This window comes from Pygoscelis adeliae, unplaced genomic scaffold (genome assembly GCF_000699105.1).
Source record: "Pygoscelis adeliae isolate BGI_AS28 unplaced genomic scaffold, ASM69910v1 Scaffold63, whole genome shotgun sequence".
Classification (NCBI taxonomy): Eukaryota; Metazoa; Chordata; class Aves; order Sphenisciformes; family Spheniscidae; genus Pygoscelis; species Pygoscelis adeliae.
In genome coordinates, this window is record NW_008824414.1 from 1,873,537 (window position 1) to 1,881,418 (window position 7,882).

Sequence of the window (7,882 nt, forward strand, 5' to 3'; positions counted from 1 at the left end):
GCCTGCCCGCGTCCCGCCCGCGCGTTTGTCGGTGGGAAGGGGTGTTGAAAGCGGAGGGGTTGGGCCAGCACAAAATGTCTGGTGGGGGGGTGGGTGGGTGATGGGTAAGGGGACAAACCCTCCCTCCCCGGCTGATGTTTTAGGGCACGGATGGGGGCAGAGCAAGGACAGGCAGCCTTCAGCCCGGGGGAGGTGTAAGGCTTCGGCGCCGGGGGTGCTTAGCAGCTGCTGACTGGTGCTGAGCTTTAAGCTGTTTGCTTAAAAAAAAAAAAAAAAGGAAAAAAGAAAAAGGGATGGGTTTTGGGTGAATGCTGTTGGAAGTGTTGGGGGGGGGTGGGGGGTGTCCAGGAGTCCCCCTTCTCAAAGGCTCAGTTGTGGCATCTTCTGAAGCAAAGCCCCGAGCAGGTCTTTATTGTGCCCAGGCAGAGGCATGCTCCAAGGTGCTAATTTGCTTCAGCTGGGGTGATCCAAGCTAGGGGTTATTTAAAAAAAAAAAAAAACCAACAACAAACAAACAGAAAGAGCAAGTGTCATGGTACTGGTCACCGTGCTGCTCTGCAGTTGGTGCAGGAGGTCAGGGCAGTGCTTGCTAAACGTGGGGTTTTGGGGGGGCAGGGCAGGGCAGATGGCTGCTGGCACTGAGGTAGCCAGAGCTTGCAAAATCTCTGCTGCAAAGGGACTCGGCAGCGCCGGGAAAATGGCAGGGTGTGAAGATGTGTAGGGGGGGTAATGTAGAGGGGTGTTAGTTTTTTATAAAGATTTAAACCCGATTCAAGGCAGAGAGCCCCTTGCTGCCAGCAAGAGCTGTGTGGGCTGCCTCCGCCTGCTGAGCACCCGGGGCAGGGTCAGGCCCTGCCATGTCCTTCTGCAGGTGGACATTTTGGTACCTGGATGAGACTGAGGTCCTGGGGGGACCAAAAGCCATTTGCTGTCTGTGTTTTGACCTGGGACCCAGCTCTCTGGAGGAGAAAACCAGGGTCCTGGCTTTCCACGCTGCTCACAGAGCAGAAGCAGGCAGCCCTCGGATGGGGGCAAATATCCTGAATTTTGAGCCACACAGTCTGGCAGGATTTTTTGGTGATTTTACACCAGCCTTCCCATTTGAAAACCCCTTCCTTGAGCAGCCAAGGAGAAACCACCAAGCAGACAAAAGAAAAATGCCCTTCGGGTTTCAGGGAGTTGATTCTCCGCTTGCAGCGATGAGCGCGGCACCTTCCAAATAGCGTTTTTTTGTTAGGAAACAAATGTTGCAGCCAAGTAGTATTTCTCTTCTTGCGGGGTTTGAGTTCCCAATGCAAGTCCCGACTTGTGCGCTGAGTGAGTGGGCTGGTCCCATCAGTTCAGGTGGCTCTGTTCCCGCTTCCTTGGGTTTTCTGTGCTTTGTCTTCACCTCCAACACTTTGGTACTTGCTGTCAAGAGAGAAAAAAAAAATTATTTATTTTTGATGCCACAGAAGCCACATGCATTAACCCTTTTTTTGGAGAGTGACCCGTTTTAGAGGCGAAATATAAAGGTATGATTTCCCCACCAGCTCAAAAGCAATCAGGTTTTAAAAATGACACGTGTGGGCTATTAGTTGTGGGTTTTGCCTCCTTGCTGTCGAGACAGAGGTCTTGGTTTGGCAAACGCTGGCATGGAAGGCCTGGTGGCATGCATTTACAGAGCTCGGTCCATCCTGGGAGTTCGTTACATCCAGCTCAGCTGAGCATCCCCTTGGAGAAATGGCTGGTTTTCGGCAGAGCACTTATGCGTGCGCTGAACTGGCAGCGCATGCTTGAAGGTTCAGCTGAGCCAGGTGGGACGCTGTGGCGGTGCTGTTCCCACCAACTCTGCTTTCTGCAATAATTAAAAAGACTTTTCCAATTAGTAGCTAATGGCTTCTGTGGTATTTCTGTAACTCCACGCTGATTTTTCCTGTATGAAGATGTGCATCGCCTATGGGGGGCTAGAAGAAGAGGTGCCTCAGCAGAACAGTGGTTAAGGGAAACTGCCTGGATTGTTGCTCTGAAAACAAGCTGGGCTTTTTTGCAAGGTTGTGAGTCTTCTGTAAGTATGTTTGAATGACTTTTTTTTTTTTAGCAGATGTCATGAGGTATCAGTCTCATTTCCCCAGGTACCTTTGCGGTGTTCCCATCAGTGTTGGATATCCTGCTGCCCGTGTCCTACCCTTGCCATTGTCCGTCAGTCTCTGTTCCTCCTGTCTTTTCTTCTTTTTTTAAAAGATGCAGACATAATGCTGTGAACTGAAATAAATTATTTATACAATGAAAGGGCCTGATAAAAAAAAAAAGTGTTCTTCTGCTTATTTCTCAATATCAATGCTGCATTTTACAGTTGGTTCTCATTGCATGTTATGAAGGAGGTTGCTCCTACCTCCCTGGGGTGAGGAGATTTTGGCACGGGGACAGAGAAGTGACTTGCTCAGGGTCACTCCGCACCCAGCGGCACGCTGGCATGGATCTGTTGCATGGCAGCCTTCTGCAGCGTGTCTCTTTAGGACGTGGGGAATATCGATAATTTTGCAGTTAATGAAATCTGAGCTCTTTTGCAGGTCACTTAATTTCTCTGCATGTCTGCTGCTGTCTGTGAAAGGGGAGAATACTGTTTGGTGTGGGTATTTTCTTCCCTCACCTCTTTTTATTTTAAATCTATGTGAAGGAGGCAATCGCCCTGTGCACAGCACTTAGAGGAGGGAGTGAGAAAGTTTTGGTTTTGCTTGGTGTGGCTTTTTTAAATGTCTGGCCTCGGGCAAGCCGTTGCAGTGGCAGAGAGCCAGGTCTGCAGGGGTTAAAGCACCAGGCGGGCAGTTGAGAACAGGATGCTGCAGAGCTGGAGGCTGCCTCTGCTCCTGGGTGGCTGCTGACACAGGAAACACAGGGTGACATTTTGGAGAGGAGAGCCGGAGCTGGGTGGTAAATGACTTTTTCTTTCTTTTTAAAATGATGACATGGCAGCCAGAGAGGAAATGATGAGCCCAATTCATGAAAGCGCAATTTGGCAGGGCTTGTGAGCATTTATGCTGCTCGAGGTTTGCCCTAGGCTCCTCTCTGCTTCTCAGGTGGCCTCCCTGGTTTTCAGGGTGCATAGTGCCTGGGTGAGAGGCCATGCTGTCTGCTTTGCAGGATGAGGGCCATGGGGGCTCTAAAGGGTTGCAGGACCTCAAAATGAACCTAAAGGCTTACGCAGTGATGCAGTTACTGAGCTCCTATCAAGGCTGTTGGTGCATGCCCAGAAATCACTTGGAGCTGAGTTGGACCCTGATCTGTGGCATTCAAGGATTGACTTGCTGAGTGCTTAGCTGCCTTGTGACCGTGCAGAGAGCCTCTTAAAGGTGCGGTTCCCCATGGTCTCCTTACTCGCACAGAGCATCACCAGTGAGTTCCTGTCTCTCTGCCACACAGGTGGCATGGTGGGCGGCGTAGTCCGGTCCAGCATTCCTGAAGATGCCTCTGACCATCGCTTCCCTTTGCGCCTCCGGCCCTGTTTTCCAGACAGCGTGTGGGACATCGTGTGTTTCTCCTGGCCTGCGTTTCATGGATCTGAAAGCCCAGGAGTGGATGCTGCAGTGCCTGCACCCTCCTTAGTGTGAAGGGACTTGTCCTCACCGATCCCACCTGGTGGGAGCCAATTTATGGGGGTTTTCCTGATGGCATGGAGTCATGCACACTGGAATCGTGTGCATGACTTATCTGTTCCCCAGACTTGGGCCCCTTGGGCACACAGGGTGACCTGCTGTGTCCCGCATGGAGGTGGGGGGGCTTTCCTCCTCCTGATTTAATGGGGAGAACCATCCCTGTCCCTGTGGTGGAGGAAGAGAAACAACCAGAAGGGTTTGGGCTGTAGGTTTTGGGAGGCTGTGACTGTGTGTGTGCAACTGGGCAACTGGATCTGCCCCCCAGCCTTGTGAGCAGGGGGGGCTGAGGTGGGATGTCTCAGTTTATTTTACTGCTTGCGGGAAGGGGCAGGAGGGGTTGTGTCTTCTTGCAAGCAAAGCTCCTTGTGCCTCGAGCTGCAAGGACAGACATCCTCCTTCAAGCCACACAGCCTCTCTTCCTGGATGGAGAGTGCTTTTGTCAGCAGGGGGTTTTGTGTGTTTAGGCCAGTTGTCATGAAAACATTGCACAAGGAGCTTGCTGACCTTGCGGTGCCCTGAAGCAGCACGCTGGCTGTGATTTATGCTGCTGTACCATCTCCCTGAGCGGGCAGTTCAGTGAAGCAGCGAGTGATGCTGGAGCCGTGGTCCCCAGCCTGATGTTTGGGGACCCTTGTGGCATGTGGAGCCCAGGCCACCAGGCAATGCCCAAGGATGCTGCCCCTGCATGGGACCAGCTGGGAGAAAAAGCAGTGAGGAAGAAGGTGGGCTGTCAGCTGCATCAGATCTCCGCAAGCATGGGCTAGGAGCAGGTGAGAAGGACCTGCAACCTTTCAAATGGCAGAAAAGGCAAGAAGAGAATGGACCAGGGCTGGGGTCCAGCCAGGAGCAGCAGGAGATGGGGTCAGGACAGAAATAAGCAGAGATGAGCTACCAGCGTGTCCCCCGCTGCTTCTCTGGATGTCCCTGACATACCCTCTCTGAAGGCCACCAAGGGAGGGCTGCTGAGCGATGTCCGCTTGCTCTCATGGACAAAGGTTCTTCAAACACCCCTCCGACAGCTTGGCATGTCCCACGTTTTCATGCACGTAGCTTCATGATGTCTCCTTCACCCCAAGAGCTCTGCGGCCCCTCTTCTGCAGGTTCGCCCTCTGCCTTGCCTCTTGGTGTCTCAGCTACACAGGTCCTTCTCCCTCTCTTCCCCCGCTTTGCCTTGTTAAGCTAAATCCCTCTGCTTTATTTCAAATGAGATTTGCCTCCCTAGCAAGTATCTTTAAAAGGATCATCTTGGTTAATGTAATTCATAAGGCGCTGAATCCTTGAAGAATGGTGTAATGCAAAGAGAGCTATTTCTTTGCATAGCACAGGGTACTTCTGGTCAAGGTTTGGGTGAGGTGAGGATGACCATCTCTTTAAAACGGGCTATAAACCATTACAAGAAGAAAAAAGATCTCACTCTGATTCAAACTTAGACCCTGTTTGCTTTGTTTTCATTTGGTCAGCTTCATCCTACGTGAATTACCCCAAATTGCATGTACTTTCTGTCTGAACAGCAAAAAGCCACTGCTGTTAGTCAGGTCTGCGGGACACTAGGCACTTTACACACATACTGTGCAAAAAAAAAAAAACAAGGTAGCGCTTGCCTAGTAGAGCAAAATTGAGACGTTTCAGCACAAGTATATTCTTATTGAGGATAGTTCATGATGACTAGGGAATATGGAGAGCCCAGCCTGGGAATATTTCCTCTAATAAACTATTCTGTTTATTTCAGCTTAGCTTGTGTTTACTTCCCTCAGATATTCGAGTGAGATTTAAGGGAGGAAAGCTTACAAAAAAGAGCAACTCTCCAACAACTACATTAAAATACTGGTGGAAGGTGAGTTACGAAGCCTATAAATCCCCCAGGTGTTCGCACTGGAGCTATACGCAGCTGACAGGTGATCAGAAATAATCCCACGTGCCTAATGACCCCCTCGTCCTCCCTCCCTGACAGCCTTGACTAATGACATCTTATGGCTTGCAAAAATGCTGCAGCATGAGGGGAGTTTGCGAGAAGTGCTGCTGAGCCTATGGCCACGGGGCGCTGGGGGAGAGGGAGGACAGGCTGCTTGCAGACACTGGGGAATGGGAGGCAGAGATCATCTCACCCAGCTCTTCATCAACCCACAGATTATATTATTATTAATAATACTTATTAATTATTTATTATTTTTATTACTTTGGCCCAATGATACCCAAATTTTGTAGCTGGAGTGGGCTACTGTCAGCTTACAAACTTTCTTGTGATCCCTTGGTGCTGGGGCTGGAGCATTCCCAAAAGTTGGTGTCCGGGGAGACAGGCGCACCTGAAGATCCTGATCCCACCTGGCATTGCTTTCAAGTCTGTATTTTGCTGCTGGAAAGAGAGCAGGACACAAAGCTGGGTCTCAGCGCAGTTTTTCAGTCTCTGCCACTGGCTCCTACCTAACCCTGGTCACATCACTTTAGATGCCCCCAGACTTCTTTTCCACAGGTGTAAAAGAGGTTGCCAGCGTTTTGTTTACTCCCAAGGCTAAAAAAAGAAATTGGCCGTGATGTTGTGATATTCGGATCCCCATACTAAAGATGCTAAACCTGCAGGATTGTCCCTGACATGGTGGGGAAAGGGGTTGAATGTGCTTGGATGGGGGGAGGTGGTTGCTGCAGGTCCGGGTACTCCTGCTTGCACTCTGGGCAGAAGAGCTGTGTCAGGGCTGAGCGCCTCAGTTCAGCATCCAGCAGCTCCATGCGACTCTGACTTTATTTTATGAGCTGTGGCTCTCTGAAACCCTCCAACCGTATCCTCCAAGTTATGGCTGCAAGAGGGAAGTAAATAACCTGTTTTAAACCCCTGACCTCATACCTGTAGGCTCGCCTGCAGCTACAGGGATGGTAATGAAGTCCTGCAGGCAGAGGAGACAGCATAGAGGCTCCCGTCACTGCCATAGCACTGTGCCAGCAGTGGACAGGTCATGTCTCCAGGGCTGGAGGCAGCTCAGGACCCTGCAGATCCACCCACACAGAGGTGAAAGACCAGCGTGGCAATGGGAAACGGGAACACAGGGTAATTGTTGTGCTGGTTAATGTTTAAATAGCTCTTGGAAAGCCCCCTCCCTTGCTGCTTGCACTCTCTAACAAGGGGGCCCTTTCAACTCTTTGGCAACTTCCCCATCCTTTGGCTTCTGCTGCCTGTTTAAAAAGTCCACAGGCAGGAGGGGGAATGGCAATGCTGCAGCTTTGCAATGTTTTCTTGCCCACTGCATCCTCCCAGGATGGACCACGCTCTTTTCCAGCCAGCCTTCGAAACTGCCTGATTACTTAGAAGGAGGGATCTGTTAGAGCTGGTTGGTGCCAAGATGACAGTGGGTTGTGGGGAACCCCTCCCAAAAAATAACAACCCACCACCCACACATCATTCTTGGAGTGTGCACTCAGTTGTTCCCCATCCAACCTAGCTAGTGACAGCCACATCTCCAAATAAATGGCCTTTAGCCTTCCCGATGCAACTGCACAGGTCTTTGTCTCCCATGCATGGCCAAGGAGTAGCATCTGGTGGTCCCAGAGAGGTGGGGAGACCCTGCTGATATCTCCCCACAGACCTCAGCCCGGCCCTGGGACCTGCTGCATTTCTTCTGGGACTTCCAGCAGCCCCAGAGCACCTCAAACTGGGAATGGGGCAAGGATGGTTTAAACTCATCCCCTGCCAGTTTTGCCTGCAGCTTCTGGCACTAAAGCCAGCCGTCTTCCCACCCAGCCCAGCCTCTCCTAAGGTGCTACCCATCTTTGTCTTTTTATCACAAGGGTGTGATGCAAAAAGTTCCACTATGATTCATCCCTCATCAGCTGCAAAACCTCATGCAGAACACATAACCCATCTGCCCCCCCTTCCCCTTGCTGACCCCCTGTAAAACTCGATTAGAGCAAAGCAGGTGTGGGGGGGTAAAACTGTTTATTAAACCTCAGCATCAGCATTTCTTTTCAGCCTGGCTGCTCTGTGTCCCTGGTAACTGCCAGGGTGTAATGGGTGAAAAGCAAAGCTTGATTGCAGGCGAGGAAGTCCTGGTGTGACAATGTGTTTGAAGAGAGCGGTGAAGCATGAGGAGGCCATAAACCCATTGGGAGGTCACTGAAGGGGCTGGTTTGGGAAAAGCGAGACCTGCTGGAGTTTTATCACTGTGGTCTGAGGGTTTATAACATCTGAGGATGCTCTGAGCTGAGCAGAGCTTGCACTGGCTCATTTTAAGCTAAAATTGGCTTAGCCCTGGATAAGA